Genomic DNA, 26,676 nt, shown 5'->3' on the forward strand with positions numbered 1-26,676 from the left:
TTTTTACAACCCAGTAAAGTCCACTTAAAGAACACACTATATGAATCAAAACACCAACAACATATTTCTGAGGGAAAATAAAAAATTCCAAAATGTGATAAAAAAATGTAATACGTTAAAAGGTACGTATTGTAAGAACTCATCTTGCCCATATCAGTCACACAAATAGAGTTACATGCACACAAAATTACAAAAATTTGAAAAATTACCTGAAAATGAATTTTCTTAGTGTGGTAGCACAAAAGGGACAAATGATATCCAAGCCAAATTTCAAACACTGCATAAGTAGACCATAATATAATATGAGGCAAAATTTCAACTTGTTATTGCAAGGCATTTGTGTACAATAAACGTTGACAGAGATGTATTTGGTTATGTTACTTTTAACATGATTTAGCAAGTAATAGTGATGATGCAGACAGCTTGTTTCAGATAAAACTGCAGCAGTTGTTGGGAATCATTAGACAACAGAAAGTTAAACAATGGTAGTTTTCAGGGACAGACAGTCATTGTTAGGCAGGAACAACAAAGGAAACAAGCAACAATTACAGGTTACTCATGTTTTTAAGATTCTAGTTCAGACTGGTCAGTACTGTTGTGGAAAGTCAGTATGGAGGCAGAAGAGTGTACTAGTGGTGCTTTTGTTCAAACAAGTTTCAGTATTGGTAAGGCACAAGCATCTGAATGTCATAAAATACGCATCAGTGCTTCTCAACATGCTTAAGTATATCTCAAGCAGTTCTCATTGTAACGGCACACTAACAGAAACTAGCCGTGACTTTGAAATACCTAAAAAGTTCCGCTCCAAATCTGGTGAAACAGTGTCCAAAGTACCGTTGCAGAATCGTTTTGATGCCTTGTATCCAGGCACAAACACGATAGGCCGCGAAACGTGTGAACTAAACAAACATTCACAAGAAAAGTGCATAAACACAATTTCTGAGTGCAATGAAACACAAGACTGTTACACAACTGTACAGACTGATGTAAACACAGTAGGCCTAGCGGAAGAAACGTGTGAAGTGAACAAATTCAAAATTGATAAATGCATTATCGGAAGAACGAAGACGAAAAAGTGTTACAAACGTACAAAAGTAACAGTTTACTCTGATAACCATGGACGAAATCTTGCAGAAATATTGCGTGCTGAACACAATGTGATAGCGTGTGGATATGTTAAACCAGGGGCTCCTATACAGGAAGTAGCTAAAAACATTGAGCAAGACAGATTACAAAACAAAAATCGGCGCATTGTACTGATTGCGGGCGCAAACGATGTGTATAGGAATGAACTGGCAACTGCAGTCCGCAACCTAAAGAAAACTCTTCATGCTACCGAAAAGGACACAGTGATAGTAACAGGAATACCTCATAGGCATGATCTCATACCTAATTCTTGCGTAAATTTAGAAATTAAAAAAGCAAACAGGCAATTCCAGAAAATCTGTAAAGCCTACTCAAATGCCTATTTTCTCAGTGTGAATTTTCTTCAGAGATGCAGCTACACAAATCATGGAATGCACCTAAACAGAAGAGGCAAAAGACTGCTCAGTGAAAAAATCAGTGAAACTTTAGACAAACTCAACATGCAAGACGACTTTTTAACTGAAACTGTTATGCCACTGGACTTTCATGCAGAAAGCAATGATGACCAAAACACACATTCAAAGGAGGTTACAGCAGAATTAGCCGCCATCCCAGGCTATCCCAATAGCAAAAACGATGAAAACTCAACACTAGTAGAAGTAAGAGTAACATCAACAAAAATAGAGGCAGAAACACCAGCACAACTGCCACCAGTGTCACTAAAAGCAGCAGTACCAGAAACAGCAGACACAGCACCGTCAGCAGCAGCACAATCAACAGAAGCAGTACAGACAACAGGAGCAGCAGCAGTTCCAACATCAGCAGTGGCAGAAAAGTACACAACCTCACATGGAGCAACAAGCAGACGGAAGAGAGTGCCTCCCTCCCATCTGCAAGATTTTTTAGTCACAAGCATGATGAAAAAGAAACCTCCAAGATAAGTAACATTAAATCTCTAACAGTGCTTCACCAAAACATTCAGAGTATAAAAAGCAAAGTGCAACAGCTAGAAGTTGAGTTACAATCCTTAGACAGTCCAGTTATCTGCATCACAGAGCACTGGTGCAAAGTCAATGAAATTCAATACATAAATTTGCCCTCATATGTACTAGCTTGTTCTTATTGCAGAAACTCAATGAAAGGTGGAGGATCATGTATTTTTGTTAAGAGTGGTATTTCATTTAAAGTCAGGAATGATATTATCCTACTAAGTGTAGACAAGCATTTTGAAGTGTCAGCAGTAGAGATACCAGCTGTAGATATGCCCAAAAAACTAATTGTACTATGTGTATACCGTTCTCCCAGTGGTGATTTAGAAACATTCTTTTCAAAACTTATGCAAAGCCTAGAACAAGTGTCATCCCTGAAAAGTAATATACTCTTGTGTGGTGACTTAAACATTAACACAGCTAAGGCAGATGAAACCAGTAACACTTTTCTGAATATTCTGAATAGTTTTGGCATGTCCTCTTTAGTTAATTGTGCAACAAGAATAACCAAACACTCAACATCTACCATTGACCATGTAGCTACAGATATAGGTGGGGAAAACTGTGTCATAACTGTCAAAAATCTTGGACTGTCAGATCATTTATGCCAAATCATAAAAGTAAAAGCTTCTGTAGAAAAACCAGTAAACCTCCACATGTTTAAAAGAGTCTACTCAGACGCAGCAATACAAAAATTTTGCTTACAATTAAGACATGAAAGATGGGAAGAAGTATATTCAGAAAATAATGTGAATCAGAAATTCTCCAAATTCATGTCGGAGTTTAAGATAATATTCGAAGAAGCCTTCCCCAAAGCACTAAGTTCTACTGGAACATCCACCAAAAATAAGTGGATTACCACAGGAATTAGAAAATCTGCCCAAACTTTTAAATACCTAAACTCTATAAAAAACAACAACATTGATCCAGATTTTCTTCATTACTACAGAAACTACAAAAAAATCTATAGGAAGGTGCTCAATGTTGCAAAAAAAAAAAGGCCAATGATAGACTAATAAATCTAGCTAAAAATAAAAGTAAAGCTACATGGACTATAGTGAAACAAGAGACAGGAACAGCAACACAAAGGCAAATAAACACCCAAATCAGGAACAAAGAAAACCTAACAAGTACCCCAAAAGAACTAGCAAACTTTGTTAATTCTTACTTTAGTAGTATAGCTACAAAGTTACAGGAAAATTTTTCAAAATCTCATAATCCACGAACACGGGAATATACATCAAATTCAATGGTATTGCTACCCACTACTGAGGAAGAAGTATGTAATGTGGTAAGGAAATTAAAGAGCAAAAATTCAGCAGGTTTAGATGAAATTCCAATGTCTGTGCTGAAAAAAATGCATAAATAGTATCAAAGCCCCCCTAACCAATATCATAAATGAATCTTTCAAAGCCGGTTGTTTCCCTGATTATCTGAAACATGCAAAAATTTTACCTCTACACAAAAAAGATGATGTAGAAAACATTGAGAACTACAGGCCAATTGCCCTACTGTCATCATTTTCCAAAATAATAGAGTCCATAATGAAGAACAGACTTATGAGCTATCTAAACAAATACAACCTTCTTTCAAATGACCAATTTGGTTTCAGACCAGGCAGAGATACAGAAATGGCAATAGCACATTTCACTAAAGTGGTTCTAGAAGCACTGGATGAAGGCAACTATGTATCTGGCATATTCCTTGACCTTTCAAAGGCCTTTGATACAGTTGACCACCAGAATCTATTACTTAAGTTAGAAGCACTAGGAGTAAGAGGGGTAATCAACAAATGGTTCCATTCATACCTTAAAAATAGAGTACAGTGGGTAGAGATCTCGCATGTCTCCAGTAGATCAAAGTTCATAGAAAAACACCTGTCAGATCCACAGCATATTAATATTGGGGTCCCTCAGGGAAGTGTGCTGGGTCCGGTGTTGTTCTTGATTTATATAAATGACTTTCCACAATATATCCGACATGGAGAGAAGATATTGTTTGCCGATGACAGCAATATTATAATCACCAGTGAGACATCAGCACAAATGTTGGAAAATTGTAATGAATCACTGAAAGATGTCTACAAATGGTCTACAGAGAATAAAGTGACCTTAAATATTAAGAAAACAAATAGCATACGCTTTAGAATAAACAGAAAAAACAGTCCCCTAAAGTTAAAGCTACATAACACCTCTGTAGACGAAGTGCCCACCACAAAATTCCTAGGGTTGCATATTGACAGCCAGCTTAGGTGGAGTGAACATGTTAAAAAACTCACAAAAAGGATATCTACAACGTGTTACGCACTTAGAGTTGTCTCCTCAGTATGCAGCGATGAATGTCTAAGAACTGTATATTTTAGCTATGTACATTCAGTCATAAGCTATGGGATAATTTTCTGGGGAAATAATGTACTCAACTTACAAACAGTTTTTAAGGTGCAGAAGAGAGCAGTGAGAATTATAACTAAAAGCAGTAAGTGGGCTCACTGCAGAGAACTATTCAAAATACTTGGTATTCTAACTGTTCCCTGTTTATTTATGTTCCACACTATAGTATATATAAAGAAAAATATAGTGAATTATAGTACAAACAGCATTTTACACAGCTATAGCACAAGAACAAGCCACTGCCTTCATCTAGATAGGAGAAACAAGCATAAGACCCAAAAAAGTTTCTTGTATCAGGGTGTAAAATTGTACAACAAGCTGCCACAGGAAATCAAAGAAATTAACAGCATGTACTGTTTCAGAAAAACTTTTAAACTGTATTTTCAGGAACACTGTTTTTACACAGTAAGTGAATATTTAAATGTTTGAATGTAATTTAAGTGACATAATGACATTGTATTGTATATTCTGTAAATGTATAACAAGCTGCACAGGACATCAAAGAAATTAACAACATGTACTGTTACAGAAAACCCTTAAACTATATTTCAGGAACACTGTTTCTAAACAATAAGTGAATATTTAATTGTTTGAATGTAATTTAAGTGATAAATGTCATTGTATTTGTATACTCTGTAAATGCATATAAAAGTGTCAATGTATCTGCAAAAATCACTGTATCCAAACTGACAACATCCATACATTGCAAAATGTCTACGGATGGTTAATCAAATAAATAAATAAATAAATAAATAAATAAATAAATAAAAGAACATATGAACAAAATCTGGCATTCGCTTTGTACTGTATGATCAGGATGAATTGGACCAAGATTTGTTGCTATGGAGATCCAGGATACACCATGTGGGCACAAAATGTACAGTTCCAGGAAACTTTAGTGTTTGTTATCATCATATGAAAGTGTTTCTGGGCAAGTATTCTTTCCTACAAAGAAGTTGTTTTGATCCATTTTGGATTCATTTAAAACACAAAATAGCTGACACACTAATGGTGGAAGAGGGAGAACTATCTGCTCCAAAGGAACAGAAATCATGCCAGAAATGCTCTGATTTGGACAGAATTGGGCATGATTTGAAAGAAAATGTGCCATATCCACACGCCATAAAAAAGTAGCAATTTTTACCCTTGCACCTTCCAGCTGGTCTATTGACTACAATGCAAAGGAATTCAATGTTCCTACATATATGGTAAAGCAAGCTACGAAAATAAAAGCAACACAAGGAGTGCTTCTACAACTTCAGCAGGGTAAGCAATTGAGTTCAGAAATAAAGGTGTTAGTGTCGGAGTTTTATGAAAATAATGACTACATCTGAATAATTCCTGGAAAAAAAAGACAATGTAATGGTGACAATGGGAAATGTACATGTACAGATGCAAAAAAGACTTGCTATGCAACATATCAGAACTAGCGTATATGTAGAATTCAAGGAAAAATATCCCAATACCAAAGTAGGTTTATCATCTTTTTTCAATCTTTGGCCAAAATGGGTTGTGCCTGTAAGTGCAAGGGGCACACACAATGTTTGTGTATGTGAGACCCAACAAAATGCTAAGCTGATGTTTGCTGCTATAAGGGATTCTGGTCTGCATTACAAAGGTGCAATGAAGCTGCTAGTGTGCGACATCAGTTCCTACCAGTGCATGATACACAGGGTGAAAAGTGTCCTGGTAAGGCAAATCTTGCAGAACACATAAATAACAATCTGTATGGTGAACTCCTTATGGATGATGATGAACTTGTTTCTTACAAACAATGGACACACATGGATTGCACAAGTCATGAAACAAAGCAAAGTACAGTGGAAGACTTTGTTGAAATGTGATGCCAAAAAACGGACAAACTGACCACACATACCTTCACAGCAACAGCACAATCGGCTTATCTCCAGTTTTGTAAGGATAATTTGAAACAAGATGATATTATAGTAATACTAGACTTTTCTGAAAATTATGCATTTATGGTTCAAAATGCCATCCAAGGATATCATTGGGACAACAGTCAAGCAACTCTCCAGCCATTTGCAATTTTTCTATAAAGGTGAATCAGGTGATGTCATGAACCTGTGCGTTTTTAGTGACTGTTTAATTCATGATGCCATTGCAGTTCATGCCCATATTCGCACTGTCATGGCATATGTGAAAAACAAGCTGCCTCACATACAATTTGCGAAATACTTCAGTGATGGCGCAGCTAGTCAGTATAAAAACTGTAAAAATCTCAAAAATTTATGCATGCATTACCATGATTTTCAGATTCATGCAGAATGGAATTTTTTCACAACAAGTCATGGTAAAAATATATGTGATGGTATTCGTGCTACCATTAAGCGCATGGCACCACAAGCTAGTCTGCAACACCCTACAGAAGGTCACATTCTAACACCTCTTCAATTGTTTACCTGGGTACAGAAAAATATCTCTGGCATACAATCATTCTATGTTACGAAAGATGAGGTGAAATCAGTTGAAGAGTTGCTAAAAAGCAGACTAGAACACGTTAAAACTGTTTCAGGCACAATGAGCCATCATCACTTCTCTCCAGTGGACTCTGACAATGTGCAGATGAGCAGACTGTCCGGTTATAACTATAGGTTCATGCACAACATGTGTCTTCACAGTGAGTGTGACTCAGGATTCAGAAGCAAAAGCAGCAACATACATGCAGGTTGCTATGTTATTGCTGTTTATGATGACAAATGGTACTTAGGTTGTGTTGCAGAGTGCTGTGAAGCAGAAGGTGATGTATTTGTGAACTTCAAGGCACCAGCAGTATCACTTAATTGGCAGACAGGTGTTGGATTCCTTTTAAACATATTCTTATGACAGTTCCAGTTCCTACCACAGTGCCACTCAATGTACAGAGTACAGTAGCTAAAGTGTGGGAGAACTTCAGTTCGAAGCACAATCGGCTGGTTTTTAGCAGTTAAGGTGCAGTAAACATTAATGATAGGTTGTGTTAATCTGTCTATATGTTGTTGCATAGCGATTAAACAGTTGTGAGTGAGGACAAGAAGAGGCAGAACAGTTTACGATATTTTTTTACAAAATTGCGTTGTGGTACAATGACCACATCATCAAATACATATCTCAACTTTTATTGTACACAAATGTCTTGCAATAATATGCTGAAATTTTGAGATATATATCATTATGGTCTACTTATGCAGTGTGTGACATTTGGCTTGGATATCACTTGTACCTTTTGTGCTACCACACTTCAAAAATCCATGTTTTTCAGGTAATTTTTCAAATTTTTGTATTTTTGTGTGCATGTAACTCAGTTTTTGTGACTGATATGGGCATGATGAGTTCTGTGTGTATTTAGGCCACATTGAGGTTTCCACAAAAAATTATTTTTATATATATATATATATATATATATATATATATATATATATATATATATATATATATATACACACACACACACACACACACACACACACACACACACACACACACACACACACACACACACACACCCTTTTTGAGTGAATTATATTTGGCATAGAGGGCAACTACAGTATGTACCTTTTAACGTATTACATTTTTAAAATCACATTTTGGAATTTTTTACTTTCCCTCAGAAATATGTTGTTGGAGTTTTGATTAATGGAGTGTGTTCTCTAAATGAATGTTACTGGGTTGTAAAAATTTCACTGGACTGTGTGGAATAGTTCCCAAGTTATTAAGACCTGAAGTTGGGTCTGAAGATAGATTGCCAGATGTGGGTTGCAATTTCCGGATGATGCCACCTTCTTTCACAAGTCATAATTCTGGAACTAATTGGCAGGGGAAACTAATACATTGTACACGAGTGTTCCACACATGGTAGAATTAGTGTACAGAATTTCAGTCAAATCTGAGACTATGAGCTGCAGCCCCTAGTTGAACTGACTTGGAATGACCCACTGACCAAATAACTGATGACTTCATACCATAACACCTTAAACGTAACGGTACAACATTATGGTTCGTGTTTAGAGTTCACTAACAACCGTTAACATGAAACTACTATAATATTTTGTTAATAAAACCCTGACAAACCAGCTATTTCTTAAGCAACATTTTTCAGCAGAGTGAAAGCTTTCTGTCATCGTGGCAAAGAACAGCACCGCCCATTGTATTTCCAAACTGTGCTGTGTACTTCACAAAATAGAAAATATTGTGTCTGTGCAACATATTCCCCACAAACCACGAACCTTGCTGTGGTGAGTGGCTTGCATGTCTCAATGATACAGAGAGCCATGCTGTAGGTGCAACCACAACAGACGGGTATCTTTTGAGAGGCCAGACAAACTTTGGTCCTGAAGAGTGGTAAACAGCCTTTTCTGCAGGGGCGGCATTCTGGATGAATGACTGATATAGCCTCGTCACATTATGTAACGTGGACTTCCTGTGTTGGTACTGTGAACAGCTAAGCATGTACAAACTACAGCCGCCATTTTTCCTGAGGATATGCAGCTCTACTGTATGTTTAAATGATACTAATATCCTCTTGGATAAAACAGTTCCCATTTTTATCTCCAGGCAGGACTAATCAGGACGATATTATCAGGAAAAACAAAACTGGCAATTTACAAGTTGGAGCATGAGATATTAGATCCCTTTATCAGGCAGGTAGATTAGAAAATTAGAAAGGGAAATGGATAGGTTGAAGTTAGATACAGTGGGAATGATGAAGTTCAGTGGTAGGATGAACAGGACTTCTGATCAGCTGAGTACAAGGTTATAAAAACAATATAGGTCGCTAGAGGTAGTTCAGGAGTAGGTCTAGCAACACATAAGGAAATAGGAATGCAGACAACTACGACAAACAGCATAATGAACACATTATTGTAACCAAGATAGACATGAAACCAACACGCTCCATGATAGTACACGTTTGTATGCCAATCAGCTCTATATACAAGGAAGAGATTGACAAAAATGTATAATGAGATAAAAGAAAATAAGCTTTTGAAATACATTCAATCCTCCTAATGGTCATCTACCTTTATCTCCTCGTTTCTCAAAATGAACAGGCTTGCTACAGACTGAAGACCACAACAACTTACAATATATTAAAAGGTGTTATAAACGGTAGGTTTATTTTATTGCAGCTCACTATTTACAATAACTAAATGGCAGAATCAGTATCAGGCTTTCTATCAAACAGCAGAAATTCTACACACTTTGGCACTAAATAATTAAGTCTGCTCGTTATTTAACTCTCCAACTCTCTGTTTATGCATGTGTGCGTGGTGGGGGGCAGGCGGAGGGGGGGTGGGGTTGTGTGTTTCATTTCCCTAAATAGTCTTCTAGAGGTGGCCGAATAACTAGAAGCAGTTCCCAGGCTAAGGTAAAAATGTAATTCTTGGTAAGTGTTTCTTCTGCAAATAGAAACACATTACAAACACCACACCCGTCGTAATGAATTAGAAGGGCAAGCAATTCACCCTCATTTTAAATGTAAATGAAGGGCGATAACGCATTGTACAGAATGGTTACTTATGGCTTTTGTTGTAGAATACTATATATCTTATAGATAATTAATTGGAAGAAAAATAACAGGCCTTGTTGTCGTCAGCTGTTTACTGAGTTGTGACAGCTGGGTTATTGGTCCCAGAGGTGGAAGAGGAATAGCTTGGAATTCATACCACTGCAATTAGTATAATTAACACCAGTACTAGTGGGATTCATCACTCTCTCATACTGCTTAAACTTTTTCGATACTTCGAGGTTCTGAAGGGAACGGCCACGTAAGTAAATCTAAATCCTGATATTCGATAACTCTCTGTGACCAAGAAATGTAAACACGTAGGGGGGCAGTTCTGAGCAATGAATAAATATACTGAAAATTCACAGATCACTGTTTTTCCAAGTTCTTTGTCTGTCAGTCTCGCGCTAGAATGGTGGCACAACATAAGCAGCATTGTGGGTACAGCTATTCATCTGATACTACCGCTTTAGAATTTTATTATTGTTAAAACTACTCACTCCCAGCTACCTTACCTTTCAATTTCTGAAATATAAACATGTTAAACTCAGTTCACTCAGTTTCGCTGTCAAGTCGGAACCATATCTGTAAAAGACCCGCCAAACTCAGACGAAAATTTCCAAAGTTCTATTCATTTGAGAAACGGTGGCCACCACACAAACACCACTAACAACAAACACATCTCAACTATTCACGCCTACACATTTCACAGCATACAACAAAGCCTCGCTTTACTATGTAATATCCGTAGTCAAAGATCTTGAGTCTTCTGACTGTTTCTAGGATACACGCTTACGACAACAAATAGTGGAATTGCATTGGAAATGTATTGGTGTAAAACGATTATTCAATTTGCTCAACATTTTTTTGCTAAAAACGACTTATACATGGGATATAAACAGTTCAATGCCAGTCTCACTACTAACACACTCTTTACAGATGATAGATATCCTATAGCAAACAACAAATACTGTCATGGACATCGGGATATAATAAACGAAAGCACAAACTTGTTAAGTGAATTTTTAGCATAAAAAAACGGGAAAAAACTATTATCTTGAATTTTCGTCTATGAATCCGGAGAAAAGAGCCGGGTGCGCAAATTGATAACTCTAGAACACCTATCGTTAAAACCCGCTTCACACATGACGTCATGAAATGAAATGTTTTTAAAAAAATACTATATGCAAACATTTCAAAGGAAAAGTTCACTCAGACTGCTGACGGAACAGCAAGTGTTTAAAAGTCCGATTCACACAAGTTGTCAACAAAACAACAGCCCACTTCACCTTCAAATGGCGGAGATTCCACATTAGGCGAAACCTTAACCCTAGAGAAGACGCTCCGGTGCATTTTTGTACCCAAAAACACCCTTTCCCCTCTACCGGACAAATGATAAGCCTTACAGCCTTCTAATTATCAATACCTTTCTAGTCATTGTTTAGCTTATGTTTTGTTGTGCCAAAGCTATTGTAGCACCAACAGGTCAAGGGTAACGATAACTTACACCTGGAACTGTAGCAACCGTGTACCGCACACATTATGCGTCTGATCATGTACGTACTATTCCAAATTGTCAACACTATCTCCTGACGTTTACACGAAACAGTGTTCAAAAAAGAGGCGTATTCCAGAGATGTCCGTCATTACACTTCAATAGCTTTTAACAATAGCTCATGTTTCTAATTTTAGGGCCAAAAAATACTTGCTAGAGGAGGAATTATAGCAGACTCTTTTAGAGTTGCTTGCGGAAGCAGACAACTGTGGAGATATTGATAATTTTTTTCTGTTGGAGAGGATGAAATAATATTACTGAGCGATCATGATAGTGACTGAGTGATCATGATAGTGACTCTGAAATTGGATACGATGAAAGATTACCTTCCTTTGATCCTGAAGACACCATATTTACTAGCAGGAATAAACAAACAAACAAAATGGATGGAAACTGATATGTATAAAAAACATTCCTGTACCAGCAAAAAATGTTATCAAAATTTTTCCTGACCCTAATATGACAGATAAAATTGTATATTTTACAAATGTACAAATTCACAGAAAAGGGCAATAAGAAAATTATTTTAGAGATGGCGTTAGGCAGATGAAGGAGCCCCTTAGGGAAATAGCGTGCAGGGCTGGAAAGAAATCCAAGGAGCACTCGATTTGTCTGCCGGGGGACCTCATCCAAGATGTGGAGGCGGCCTTGCCTGCGGCTATCGAGCGTACGGGGTGCAGTCGTCTGCAAGTAGTTGCTCACGTCAGCACCAATGATGCCTGTCGCTTGGGTTCTGAGGCGATCCTCAGTTCGTACAGGCGGCTGGCGGATTTGGTGAAGACCACTGGTCTCGCACACGGGGTGCAAGCAGAGCTCTCTATTTGCAGCATCGTTCCCAGAGTGGATCGGGGTCCTTTGGTTTGGAGCCGAGTGGAGGGTCTCAACCAGAGGCTTCGTCGACTGTGACGGTGTTGGCTGCAGATTTCTAGACTTGCGCTATTGGGTGGGGAATTGTAGGACGCCCCTAGATAGGTCAGGGGTGCACTACACAAAGGAAGTGGCTACTCGGGTAGCAAAGCACTTGTGGCGTGCACATGGGGTTTTTTTTAGGCTGGGCAGTAGTGCAAGGTGTCCTGATGAACACTCACCAGTCGACGGGCAGGTGGGGGAATCAGGATGCGCTCAGTGTAAAGACACTTCAGGTATCAAGATATTAATAGTAAATTTTCAGAGTGTACGGAATAAAGTTCCTGAATGTATTGCCCTCCAGGAAGCGTGTGGCGCGCAAATTATTCTCGGGACTGAGACCTGGCTGAACCCTGAGATAGGAAGTTCTGAAATATTTAGTGAGGGTTGGAACGTGTATCGGAAAGACAGATTAGACACCGTAGGAGGTGGTGTCTTCATTGCAGTTGACAAAAATATTGTCTCTACTGAGGTCGAAGTAGAGTGTGATTGTGAAATTATCTGGACACGTTTAACAGGGCTATGGGAAATAAAGTTAATTGTGGGGTGTTATTACTGGCCACCAGGTGCCTCCGTGACAGTTCTAGAATCATTCAAAGGGAGTCTACATTCTGTATCGCTGAAGTACCCAGATCATGCTATATTAGTCGGAGGCGACTTCAACCTACCTAGTATAGACTGGGATGTCTATGGATTCATTACAGGTGGTACATACAAGCCGTCGTGTGAACTACATTTCAACACATTATCCGAAAACTGTCTTGAGCAGCTAAATCGACGGCCAACTCGTAATGGAAATATTTTAGATCTGGTAGCCACGAACAGACCAGACCTCATCGACAGTGTCAGTGTTGAGACAGGGAATAGTGATCATGATGTTGTCATTACGACTATGTTTATGAAAGTTAAAAAGTCAGTCAAGAAGGCTAGGAGAGTATTCTTACTAGAAAGAGCAGATAAGCAGTTGTTAGCATCCCACTTAGTAAATGAATCGACTTCATTTACTTCCAGTACGATGGACGTGGAAGAATTATGGGCAAATTTTAAACACATTGTAAATCACACATTGGACAAGTATGTGCCGAAAAAATGGGTTACGGACGGAAAAGACCCACCGTGGTTTAGCAGAGCAATTCGGAGAATGCTCAGGAAACAAAGGCAGTTGCACTCGTGGTACAAGAAAGATCGGGAGAATGAGGACAGGCAAAAGTTAGTAGAGATTCGTGCTGCTGTAAAAAGAGCGATGTGCGAAGGATTCAACCACTATCTCCGACATACCTTAGCAAAAGATCTTGCTGAAAACCCAAGGAAATTCTAGTCTTACGTAAAATCGGTAAACAGGTCGAAGGCTTCCATCCAGTCACTCACTGATCAGTCTGGCCTGGCAACGGAAGACAGCAAAACGAAAACTGAAATTTTAAATTTAGCATTAGAGACATCTTTCACGCAGGAGGATCGTACAAACATACTGCCGTTTGAGTCTCGTACAGATTCCCGTATGGAGGACATAATGATAGACATCACTGGGGTTGTGAAGCAGCTGAATGGGTTGAAAATAAATAAATCGCCAGGTCCTGATGGGATTCCAATTCGGTTTTACATAGAGTACTCTACTGCATTGGCTCCTTACTTAGCTTGCATTTATCGCGAATCTCTTGCCCAAAGTAAAGTCCCGAGCGACTTGAAAAAAGCGCATGTGACGCCTGTATATATGAAGGGTAGAAGGATGGATCCTCAAAATTACAGACCAATATCCTTAACATTGGTTTGTTGCAGGATTCTCGAACATATTCTGAGTTCGAATATAATGAATTTCCTTGAGACAGAGAAGTTGCTGTCCATGCATCAGCACGGCTTTAGAAAGCATCGCTCCTGCGAAACGCAACTCGCCCTTTTTTCACATGATATCCTTCGAACCATGGGCAAGGGTATCAGATGGATGTCGTATTCCTTGACTTCCGGAAAGCGTTTGACTCGGTGCCCCACTGCAGACTCCTAACTAAGGTACGAGCATATGGAATTGGTTCCCAAGTATGTGAGTGGCTCGAAGACTTCTTAAGTAATAGAACCCAGCACATTGTCCGCGATGGTGGGTGTTCATCGGAGGTGAGGGTATCATCTGGAGTGCCCCAGGGAAGTGTGGTGGGTCCGCTGTTGTTTTCTATTTACAAGACGACTTGGACAGGATTTGTGATTGGTGTAAAGAATGGCAGCTAACTCTAAATATAGATAAATGTAAATTAATGCAGATGAATAGGAAAAAGAATCCGGTAATGTTTGAATACTCCATTAGTAGTGTAGCGCTTGACATAGTCACGTCGATTAAATATCTGGGCGTAACATTGCAGAGCCATATGAAGTGGGAAAAGCATGTAATGGCACTTGTGGGGAAGGCAGATAGTCGTCTTCGGTTCATTGGTAGAATTTTGGGAAGATATGGTTCATCTGTAAAGGAGACCGCTTATAAAACACTAATACGACCTATTCTTGAGTACTGCTCGAGCGTTTGGGATCCCTATCAGGTCGGATTGAGGGAGGACATAGAAGCAATTCAGAGGTTTGATCATCACGTGAGTGTTACGGAAATGCTTCAGGAACTCGGGTGGGAGTCTCTAGAGGAAAGGAGGCGTTCTTTTCGTGAATCGCTACTGAAGAAATTTAGAGAACCAGCATTTGAGGCAGACTGCAGTACAATTTTACTCCCGCCAACTTACATTTCGCGGAAAGACCACAAAGATAAGATATGAGAGATTTGGGCTCGTACAGAGACATATGGGCAGTCATTTTTCCCTCGTTCTTTTTGAGTCTGAAACAGGGAGAGAAGATACTAGTTGTGGTACGAGGTACCCTCCGCCACGCATCGTATGGTGGATTGCGGAGTATGTATGTAGATATGTAGATGTTGATGGGGATGCTAAACTGATAGATCGAAATGAGATTTGTGTAGTATTAGGCATTCTTTATTTTATTGGCCTCAAAGGTGGAGAGCACGAAACTGCATTGGGGCTTTTGTCAAATGACGGTAGAGGAATGATTTTTATGAGATCCTGCATGAGTAAAAAGAGATATTTATTACTTCTCAGGTTTATGAGATCTGACAGTAAAGGAACTAAGAATATGAGGTGTAAAACAAGTAGGTCAGCAGCTGTTAGTAGCTGTTGGGATGCATTTGTGGAGAACTGCATGAACAATTATACTCTTGGAAAATTGGCTACTATTGATGAGAAACTATGACCATTCAGAGGTGCAGCTTTGCACAACACATTCCTCAAAACCACCTAGATATGGTACCAAAATATTTGTTCTGTGCAATTCTTAGTCATGCTACTCTGGTTTGTTGGAAGTGTATTGTGGCAAACAGCCAGAAGGGTCGTTTTGCGTTTCTACTAAGTCATCTGATATTGAGTGGGGATTAACTGAGCTGATAAAAGGCACAAATATAAATGTGACAATAGATAACTGGTATATCAGCTGTTCACTTGCTCTCTCTCTCTCTCTCTCTGCTACAAAACAAAATCACTTATGTAGGAAACCTAAGAAAGGATACAAAAGAAATCCAAGCTGAGCTTTTCCTCAAGAAGAATAAGAAAAAGAGTTCATCAATTCTTGGATTCAAGGAACTAAGTACTCTGGAATTGTATGTAACTAAATGTAACAAATCGGTTGTACACATTTCCAAAATCCACAAAGAAGGAAAAGTAGATGAGGTCAATTACATACCTCGCATTATAACAAGATGAAGGGTGGGGTGGGTACTGTTGAACAAATTCGCAGTAAATATTCAGTAATATAAATGACAAGAAGGTGGACAATGGATGTACAGTAAGCATTGTTGAACATGGCTGGTATCAATGTGCAAGAGTTATTTCAACCAAATGGAAAGCCACATCTATCGAAAGATCTGTGAAACTAAGTTTACCAATTGTTGTTGGCATATATCTATATATTTACAAAAGTTCAAGAGACACATATACAAGAGAAACCAATGAAGAAAAAAGGGAGATGTGTAATTTATGGAAGAGCAAAGAATATCTCCACAGCAATAAGATGTAGCTCCTGTAATGACTTTGTTTGCAAAAATCATTCTCAGACAACAGTTCTCTGAAAAAAATTTAGTGTGCATTCACTCGAGGTTGAAGGAAATTAATTTGCACATAAATTATTCCAATATATCAAATTAGCATTTATAACATATGTAACTGTTGCTGAGCAAAAGCTTAAATGTTACTTGTAACCACTGTATGATGTAATGTAAATTATTGTAATAAATGATAAAGCAAATGTCACTTGTCATCAATGGGTACACAATAAACCACGCACTTCCTCATGTAACATTTAAGAGCAAGCACACTCTATTGTTAATGTCCACAGAATACTTCATAACAGTTGCTCTTTATCAATTGTCTGTGGAAAAATGTTGAGAAGTAAAACAAATTTTAAAATATCGATATTTATATGGTGGTGAACATACAAACACATAAAAGAATACTTAAAAGGAGATACATAGAATCTAGCGTTATTCACGGTTTGTTTTTCTATGTAGGAAATAATGGCAGTAATAACTGTACTTTTCTCCTTCTCCTTTTCACTTAAAAAATGTTATTTAATGAAAATTGCTTTAGCTTTTTATATCTTTATTTATATGCAGTGTAGGCATCAGCTTTGATCTGTTACTGTGTTGTAAGACCGAAATCACTTTTCGCTTTCAGAGATCTAAGCCTCTCTTGTGAAATAATGCTCAGTGTAAAAAATATTGAAGTATCCAACTGCACAATGGTGCTGTATTGAAGGCTCTGACTTGTGTAGAGTATGCTATGATGGAGGGCGTGTACTGTGCAAAAATAAGAACGTAAATAGACGACATGGGGTGTTCAGTTTAACTGAAGACATTGAAATATGAGTATCTCGAAAACTACACATCACATAAAATAATAGCTATAGTTCCAATTTATTTGTCTCAGAAGCGGATATCCAACGATACCACACTGGACCCGCCACCCCATCCCATGCGTGGGACATGCCACCCAATGTCCCTTGAATATCTAATGGCACATGGGAATCCACCTCCATGCTGCAAGGGTAGGACAGGCCAGTATTTCACAACTTCTAATCTGAAACCCCTTCACAGCATTGTATTGCACTGACATATCGAACAGAGGACTACTCAACACACCATAATGGTCATGTAGTGAACTACAACAAAAATTATAACAGGCAGTACACTGTGACCAGAGCTCACATATCATGCAGACATAGAACAGATAGCAGCTCTAAACCTTACAATATTTGCGCAGTGTTTATTGGCTGCACAACTACCTATCATTTAGAGAACTGATGTGCAAGTGAATGATGAATGTTGCAACGACAGAATAAAAGAAAACGTAAATGACACTGCTTTATAGAGAATTAGGAAAAATGTCGAGACTGATGTTCCCTTGTATGCTGAGAGTTTTCCAGAGAAGCTCGCTCTCATTCATTCTTTAACAAGGTTGTGAATGCCTTTATGTCTGATGGCAACATACAGGCTGGCAAAAGGAAACGAAACAAATGGGTTACAAGAGAAGGTAATGAAATATCTATACTAATGGCAGTGTACCACAATCCACAGATAAGCGCTTGGCAATTGCACCACAATTCCATTATGTCCATAGGTAGTATTATCACAATACTGCATCAACATAAGTATCATCCATACCATGTGTCACTGCATGAAGAGCTTCATGGGGTCGATTCCCATACCCAGGTAGTGTTTTGTGAATGGACATGTCAACAAATGCAAACGACCCCTACATTCTTTGCCAAGGTAGTATATTCTGATGAGTTTACATTCACAAACCATGGTCGCATTAACTGGAGTGTAGGCAATCCCCACTGGTTATGGCAAGCAGATCATCAATATATTTGGCCAGTTAACGTATGATGTGGCATCATGGGCAACAAACTCATTAGTCCTGTTTTATCGATGGCAGGTGGAATGAACGCAAAAATCGAACGTTTTTGGAACAGAAACTACTGGTACTATTGCAGGATATTGCCCTGGACGATGTATGTGGTTTCAGCATGATGATTGCCCAGGGCATTATACAACTGAAAAACAGGTGGTATTAGACCTTGCTTACACTGGTCGGTGGATCGGCAGAGGTGGCCCTATAGTTGGCCCACTAGGTCACTGGATTTGGATTTCTTTCTGTGGGGATATTTAAGAGATAGGAGGACCAGCAGGTGCCAACAGGCCATGAAGACATGGTCGGCTACATCATAAACGCCTGTGCTGACATCCCTGCAGATATGTTTCTGTCCTATGCATGATCATTTGAAAGGTGGATCAATAAGTGCACTGAAGTTGGCAGTATTACATTTCGACACTTACACTAACTGGAAGAGTAGTGTAATGTTTGCCTCGAGCCACAGCCACAATGGCGCATTGAGGAGTCACATGTTCGATATGTCAGAGAAATACAACGGTGCAAAAGACGTCTCCAATTAAAAGTTATGAAATTCTGGTGTGTCCTACCATCACAGTATGGAGGTGGGCTCCCAAATGCTATTGGATATTCAAGGGCCATCGAGTAACATGTGATAAATTACGATTGTGTATCCATTTTTATTCCTCAGATTACAACACGATCTGTGGCGAAATGAAGAAAATACTTCAGACAAAACGTATGCCGATTTTGCCACAGAATCGTTATCTGCATTAGAAATGGAGTTCCTGTGGAATATTTCACGTATGGGGTGGAATAGGGGTTGAGTGTGATATCATTGCGTGCCCCTCCAACACAAACAAATTTGAATTATAACGTTTTTGCTCTGATGTGTAGTTTGCGAGATATTTTAATGTCTCCAATTAAAACAGACGCCCTGTGTATATAAAAATGTTTAAAATTAAAATAGTCATCTCTACTAAATGAAAAATACTGAGGATCTTGACATAATTTGGTAGAAAGAAAACGAAATGTAACACATCAACTAAAAAGACACTATGTATTGTCTTATGAGTATTGTTTGATATGTGTGTAAGGATATACTTTCTCAACCAAATATGTGTTGACACTTTGAAATGTTTGGAAGACTAATTTCCTATCCTTTGAATTTTGAGCAATATTGAAAATTTAACATACAACCTTAGTGAAGAACATTTGTAATGTATTTTGCTTTAGTCATTAATAAGACTTACAGTCATTGCTCTTCCTTAATTTTGAAACTAGATTCCCATCTTTTGTAGCATACAAACTATTTTATAATCTCACTTCCACTATTTGGTGCTGGGGTAAAGTGAGTATTTTCATCAGCTGCAACTTTGAGATGTAGTACTTGGAGATTATGTAATACTTTTGTGTTTGTATTTTATTCATTTCATATCACACACATCATCTCATTGTGGTGAACAGGAGACATGACAAGTTTCATCTCCAGATGCAGTTATTAATACTATGGTGAAAGTAGTGAAAATCATTCATAAATCACTTTCCAACATCTTGCATTTTGGACATAACAAATTTTGCTCCTGCTGGATGCAACAATTGCTCCCATTTATTCAAAAAGCCCCCTGAGCTGAGTCAGCAGCGAAAATACTGATGCTGTGTCAGCCCAACCTAGATGTCTTCTTTAGCTGGCTAATTACCGGGCATGAGTGCAGGTGTATTATGCAAACCCCTGAGCAAACAGTGGAAATGTGGATTTATTAGCCTCAGAAATGGCAAAAATCCAACCAGCCTCGTGCAAGGTGAGACTGAGTTGGTTTTGAGACTGCCTTAGTGTGATAGTGATAAAGTATGCTTGTAAGAGACAGAACATCACAGGAGCATACAACCAAAATATTCTCATTAGGTTGGGGGCTACCAAGACAATGAATCATTGGAAGCTGTCCAATGTTGCGCTTTTGCTCCGTAATATTGGCCAGATTCCTTCTGCACACGATAGAATCACTCATAATGCTTGTTTGAGCTATCAAATTTTTCCCAACCACCACTATTATCCTGATATGGCACCAAAGTGACTTATTCTTTCCTCAGGTAAAGGAAACATTGCATAGTAGGCATTTTCAGAATGATCATGAGGTAGTTTTTGAGGTGGAACATTTCTTGAATACTCATAATAGAGAATTGTACAACAAAGATCTCCATCAATTCATCTATCATTGAGACAATAGTGTTACACTGAAGGATGAGTATGTAGAGATGAACTAACACTATCATTAAGTTTCATGCTGACAGCTTGATTTATTTTGGGTTACTAGCCACCATATTGTTTTCCACATTGAGTTTCTGCCTCCTAAACTGGATTTTGAATTGAAGATCAACATTTGGAAGATTTCTATCACCTAAATACTTTGCACAATTTTACTGTTTTTCTAGATTACTGTGTTACTTCATATTTTTAATCCTGTGGCCACAGGAATAAACACCTTATTTCAACATCACATAGTTGCTCCTGTTATGGATTACCAAAAATCAAACATTGCAGGGCTCCCACTCAGACTTGATTGTTATAAAACCCCAAGAGATTTCCTTATAGTCTTGTATTAGTGCTGCTGAGATCTATCTCTCAGACCTGTTGTGCAAGTACAAGTATTGCCGATAACTCCCTGTTTGTACTACTGTGACACTCACCTGCAAGTGTGGCTGCAGATTTTCATTTCAGTGAGGACAAAGCGTTTTCGCCACGCTGTTGATTTAAAAAAATTGAGGACATAATTATTTGCTCATCGTTCTCTCCTATTTGTTTCTACAGTGCACTGTTGAGTGCCTGATCAGCTTTGTAAATGTAAGGAAGCTAATGGTGTAATTATGATAAAGTCTGTTTTTACATTCCTAGATTTTATGTTTTCCTGCCATTTACATTATTTTCTATTGACCCTCTCACAAGCACTTTTCCTTCAACTAACTGTTTTCCTGCCATTAAAATTTTTTTGTATATAACGTTTCCCATATTTTGCACTACCACACGCTTCAACACGGATTTTCAAATCGATTTATGTGGAAACTATGTCGCGTTCACTCTCACATATGATCTGTAGGATAATGCAGAGCTTAGATCTGTACAGTTTGTTTCAGAATCTGAATCATCTTTGGCTCTATGGGAAATATAGGTGCAATTTTTAAGGACACTTTCAAAATGTTGGAACAGTGCTTCCTCACCTGACTGTACTCTAAACTGCAATAAATAATCGAAAACTGCATCTAAATTCGTTTCTCCTCTTATAGATAACTCATATAACACACAAGAACAATTTATTTCAACTTAGGTAGTTATTTTGCACCAATTCTGCAAGATTCTCACTGACAAATGCTTCTGCACTGTTGTTCAGTTGTCATAATATTAATAAAATTGCTTAACTTTTCAGTTGCTCATTTACGCAACTCAGAATTCACATGCATTTTTCGTGATTCGTGAAACTTTTTAAATTCGCAGACTGACAGCTTCTGAATACACCATGATGACTGCCATGTGATACAGATGGGTGGAAAAGCATAAACAATTTTGGAGGTGCACATTTAATTGCTTTAGAATAAACAAATCATGGATATAATGACAGCCAGGCCAATCGAAATGTCCTCTTTATGTCATTCTTGAAATTATTGTATAATTTTTGACGTGTTGCCATTGTAAGAGGTCCGAGCAGATGTAATTTCGATGTATTGCTCATGCGCTGCCTGCGATATGCAAGGTATAAGAGAATCGCTGACCAGAGAGCAGTGTTGACAGCAGTAGGAACTGTGTAGCTGTAGCAGTTAGTAGTTGCTAGTCTGCGCTTGTCTGCTGTCTGCTCTGGTCTGCTATAGTGTATCATGTTGGCTGGGCCGGTCGCGGTGCAGTGATGCCGGAGCCTGAGTATTATTGTATAAGGTAAAAAGCTGCCTCGCGCATATCTAGTAATGTATCTGAATTCCCATGTAAATGTTTTAAAAATGTCCTAATAATAATCTTCGTGATATAAAGTAATTTCTAACAAACATTCATTTCAATTTAAAGAATTTACTAATTTCTTCAATCCATGATCATTCCTATTGTTGCAAAAGAAAAATCAGTTGCTTCCTTTCATAAATGACAAATCTATCGGCCAGCATTGCACAGAGCTGTGCCGGAAAAATTTTATATAAGAGCAGATATATTCGCCGTTTTTATTGAGTTAAGAATTTTTTCCTTTTTTTATTCAGAATGATCTTACAGGGCCATGACGCAGCACTGCTGTCGTCCAAAATTTACCAGGTTACTGAATTTATTTTTTATTATGAGGTTTAGGAATTTTTCTGTTTCAAGTTCACATTAGATGAGAAAAGAATTTTGTGGGTACATTAAATGTGAATGCATTTCTGTAAGGAGGTTATAAATGGGAACCAATTTTGTTCTGAGGTTACACTAAAATTAGAATCATATTATTATTTAATGAATTTTGTTCTGAGATTACACAAAAAAAATTAGAATCATATTCATATTATTATTCATTTTACTAAATTTTGTGGGGAGGTTACACCCTGGATTCTGTAAATGCTTATACTTTACAACTCATCAATCTCCTTAGTTTCTACATAACTTCTCACAACAGAAATACCAGTAGCCTTTTCATCAAAGCACTTTAATCTAGCAGAGGTACTAGCTAGATCTATATTTTCTCGACTAGTAAAATTAGTGGGATTTTTAATAGAGGTATTTGAATTTGGCTCACCCTTTTCTTGGTGTATTTCATTGCAGGCAGAATATTTTGCAATTATCTCACTTTCGTTTTCAGTTTTCATTCGTTTATGTGATAGAAAAAACTTATGACTGTCGATAATTTTTCCTCTTTATTGACTATCGTTTTACACTTCACAATGCATAAATTTCCAAGTAACCCACATTCATGCACCATTGCTCACTTACGACCTTTTGTTGACTATTGAAAAATTGAGAGACACCTTCATTCATTTTTAACAACACCCTCATGTTGTACTGATGAGCAGAGTTTCGTTACAGTGCATTATAGAGACGCTCAAGCCCGAATGTGGTGCTTATTTGTAGATGTGAGTATAAAATTAATTAAAGAACTCAGCTGTAAACAACTGGAGGGGACAAGTTGGTTGTTTTGAGAAATTACATAGTACAGTTTCAATAAAAGCTCATAATTAAGATATTTCAAATACATCTACTGTGATTCTTTTTTTTTTTTAGGAAAGTCACAGTTTTCAAACATTTCTAGAGAAACACATATTTTTAAAAACATAAATTGTATCCAAAAATAGAAATTTCAAAAGTCCAAATTGTTTCAGTTTATGATACTAAGATTTTCAATATAATTTTTTGCAATAATAAAGCATAACAATTTCAAAAATTAATCTGTGATACAACGCAATATAAAATTAATTTTATTGCCACCTTAATACAGCACATTAATAATATTATGAATGGTCCTTAACATTTCTTCCATCTCGCAGTCATGTAAACTGTGGTAAGAGACAACAATGACTGCCTGTTGAAATATTCATTCACATTTATCTGATTATCAACAACTTTTTAATTGTATTTGCATTCAAAAACATGTTCAGCATCTTTATTTGAGTCATAGTTATCCACATAATCCTCAGATTTGTACAAAACATCCCCGAGAAGCATTTTCCTTGTATGAACACTGACAAGTTGCTATTGCTGGTAGCCATGGTTTTGACACTTACCACTGTTTACACGCACATGTCACACATCTTGAGAAAGTCGCCATTAGAATATGAATTTAGAGATAGAACTGTTAGTTCTTGGTTTATGGTAGAATGATCAACAAATATGAATACAGCACATCACATACCACATTTATATGCAGTTTCTCATCAACTATCCCATACCATTTTTTACAGCTGAGGTTTTCATTTAATAAAGGATGTTGTGCAACAATTACTTAATGAATGCCACCTGCTGTTGTGTAACATAGTTTGGCAGTAATATCAGTGATGATGAGTTCCTGCTTCTGTGAACATGTACTGATCAGCGGCCACAAAGTACAAAACAATACCTGTTCAGCATATGAAATGAAATATAATACAATATACTACTTTAAATTAGCGCCTGACAGTTGTTCACGATTATTTGAATTTTGGAAGAGTAAGCTTCCATTGAGTGTGTTTTGTTTTGCACTAATTTTTTATACTAGTAGCCATTTGAGGACTCATCTACATCCACATCCATACTTTGCAAACCACTGTGAAGTACACGGCAGAGGGTACTTTTCACTGTAGCAGATATTAGGGCTTCTTCCCAGTCCATCCACGTATGGAGAGTGGGAAGAATGGCCTTTTAAATGTTTCTTTGCATGTTGTGATTAATCTAATTTTCTCCTCACAACTGCTATGGGAGGAACACGTAGGAAGTTGCAATATATTCTTCATTCATCATTCAAAACTGAGTTTTGAAACATTGTAAGTAGGCTTTCTTGGGATAGTTTGCGTCTGCCATTAAGTACCTGCCAGTTTCGTTTATCCAGCATTTGTGTGATACTCTCCCATTGGTTAAACAAACAGGTTTCCACTAGTGCTGCCCAACCTTATATATATTCGATGTTCCTTGTCAGTCCTATTTGGTATATTTGAGCAACATTGTCATAGCTGCAGCAAACGAAAGATGTAGTTGGTTGTGCTGCACATTTTACGATGTTTGTGTGGGGTATGCTGAAGCTGGAGTGTTCATCTTTGGCACATCAGTCCAGAAGGTGACGTAAACCAGCTACGTGCAAAATCGGTACTATTTGCACGTTTGTTTACTTCTATTTACGTGTGCAGTTGGGCTTCTGGTATTTCCTTTGGGCCCGAGTAAAATCGCGTGTGTCAAACTCGCCTCGAAAACTTAGGACGAAAAAACTTAATGTAAAATTTAAAGGGTTTCTCGTATTGAATGTGTAAAACTCGAGTACATGTCATGATAATTATATAGTGTCTCATTGTGCATTGTGTGCTTCGAAAAAAGTTTTTCCTGCTGTAGCATCAGTTGTAATCAACATTTGTGCTTCATTGCTATTCACAGTTTTAGTGGTAATATCCTCATTCAAAGAATCGTTCAGTATGAATTTCAGTGCATATCAACGTGAATGAATATACTTTTTTTTTTAGAATTTTCGGAATTCATGAGTCTTGTGTGTAACCTGTTTCATAGTAAATAGTCATTTGTGATTTAGTTACTGTAGCACATATTATAACTAACATGTTGTATTGCATTTAATTTTACCTTTCAGCCGACGTGTATATTGTCTACATTTATCGTACATTAACGAAATTTTGAAATTTTTTATAGACAACCTCAAAAAAGTATAAGGATATTAGTTAACTTTTATGCCAGTTTTTACTGTTGCTTTAGTACAAATTTCGATTTGAGTACTAATTGCTTCAGTTCTTAAAAACAGATAATAATAGTTTTAGTTTAACAGATTGTGAGGGTATGAGATTTTCCAGATATTTTGTAGCCAAAGTTTGGAAGTAAATAATTTCGTTGGGTGGAAGTGAAATCTCACTTTAATTTGGAATATTAATGATTAGGCTTGATTAGTAGAATTATATGCATTTTTGTTATACAGGATAATCTTTCAGAACATAAAGTTTTAATTATTATGTTAGCAGATTTATTAGGGGATATGTCCTGTTTTGTGTCTTCTTTTATTTGCGTTAGGTATCCTGCCTGGTCTCGTCGTTCCAAGAAAGTTGAAGAAGTACTTGGAGTTGAAGGGCAAAGAAGTCAAAGGCAGCAAAGAGTCTTCTGCAACAGCCACACTGTCAAGGAATACCAACGACCAGAAGTTTATGTCAATAATATATAGATGTATGTATTGAAAAAACGCTTGTTATTGGTTACACAGAATGTCTCCTGCAACAAGATGCTTATGATCTAATATGTGTTGTATTTAAAGGCGCAATAAAAGCCTTGAAAGATTTGAGTTGCCAAATCCTGGTTTTTAGTAAAAATTAAGTCATTCCACAAATAAGAAGAATATTTAACAAGTCAGGTGTTCGGAGACCACTCTGAGCTGAAGATCACAACGAGGTAACTTAAAATATAAACAAACCCTAGCAAGATCCATAAATTGCAAGGGAATCAGCAAGCTTATTTTAAAGTTATTTGTCCACTGTTCTGTGAAACATTGCACCAACTACAGTTCAGCCCCACTCTGAATGCTTTATACAATATGAGTTAATTGACATTCGTTATCAGCTGGAAATAGCCCTGACTACTGCCAAACGATTAGAAGCTGCTTGAATGGACGTGTTGGGAAATGTCATAAGAAACACGTACCAG

At 37.6% G+C, this 26,676-nt stretch overlaps 1 protein-coding gene across 5 annotated transcripts in view; it reads right to left on the reverse strand.

Annotated features, from left to right (window-relative positions):
- The window catches only part of LOC124776373 (deubiquitinase DESI2), a 123,397-nt gene that overhangs the window by 79,289 nt on the left and 17,432 nt on the right, over window positions 1-26,676 (reverse strand). For 4 of the 5 annotated variants that reach the window (XR_007015614.1, XR_007015615.1, XR_007015613.1 and 1 more), the window contains exon 1: window positions 10,481-10,824. The exons of the other annotated variant lie outside the window; for it this stretch is intronic. The gene's annotated coding sequence lies outside the window, so the exon portion shown is untranslated. Of the gene's footprint in view, window positions 1-10,480; window positions 10,825-26,676 lie in introns of those variants that run through there. 5 annotated transcript variants of the gene reach the window in all.

This window comes from Schistocerca piceifrons, chromosome 2 (genome assembly GCF_021461385.2).
Source record: "Schistocerca piceifrons isolate TAMUIC-IGC-003096 chromosome 2, iqSchPice1.1, whole genome shotgun sequence".
NCBI lineage: Eukaryota > Metazoa > Arthropoda > Insecta > Orthoptera > Acrididae > Schistocerca > Schistocerca piceifrons.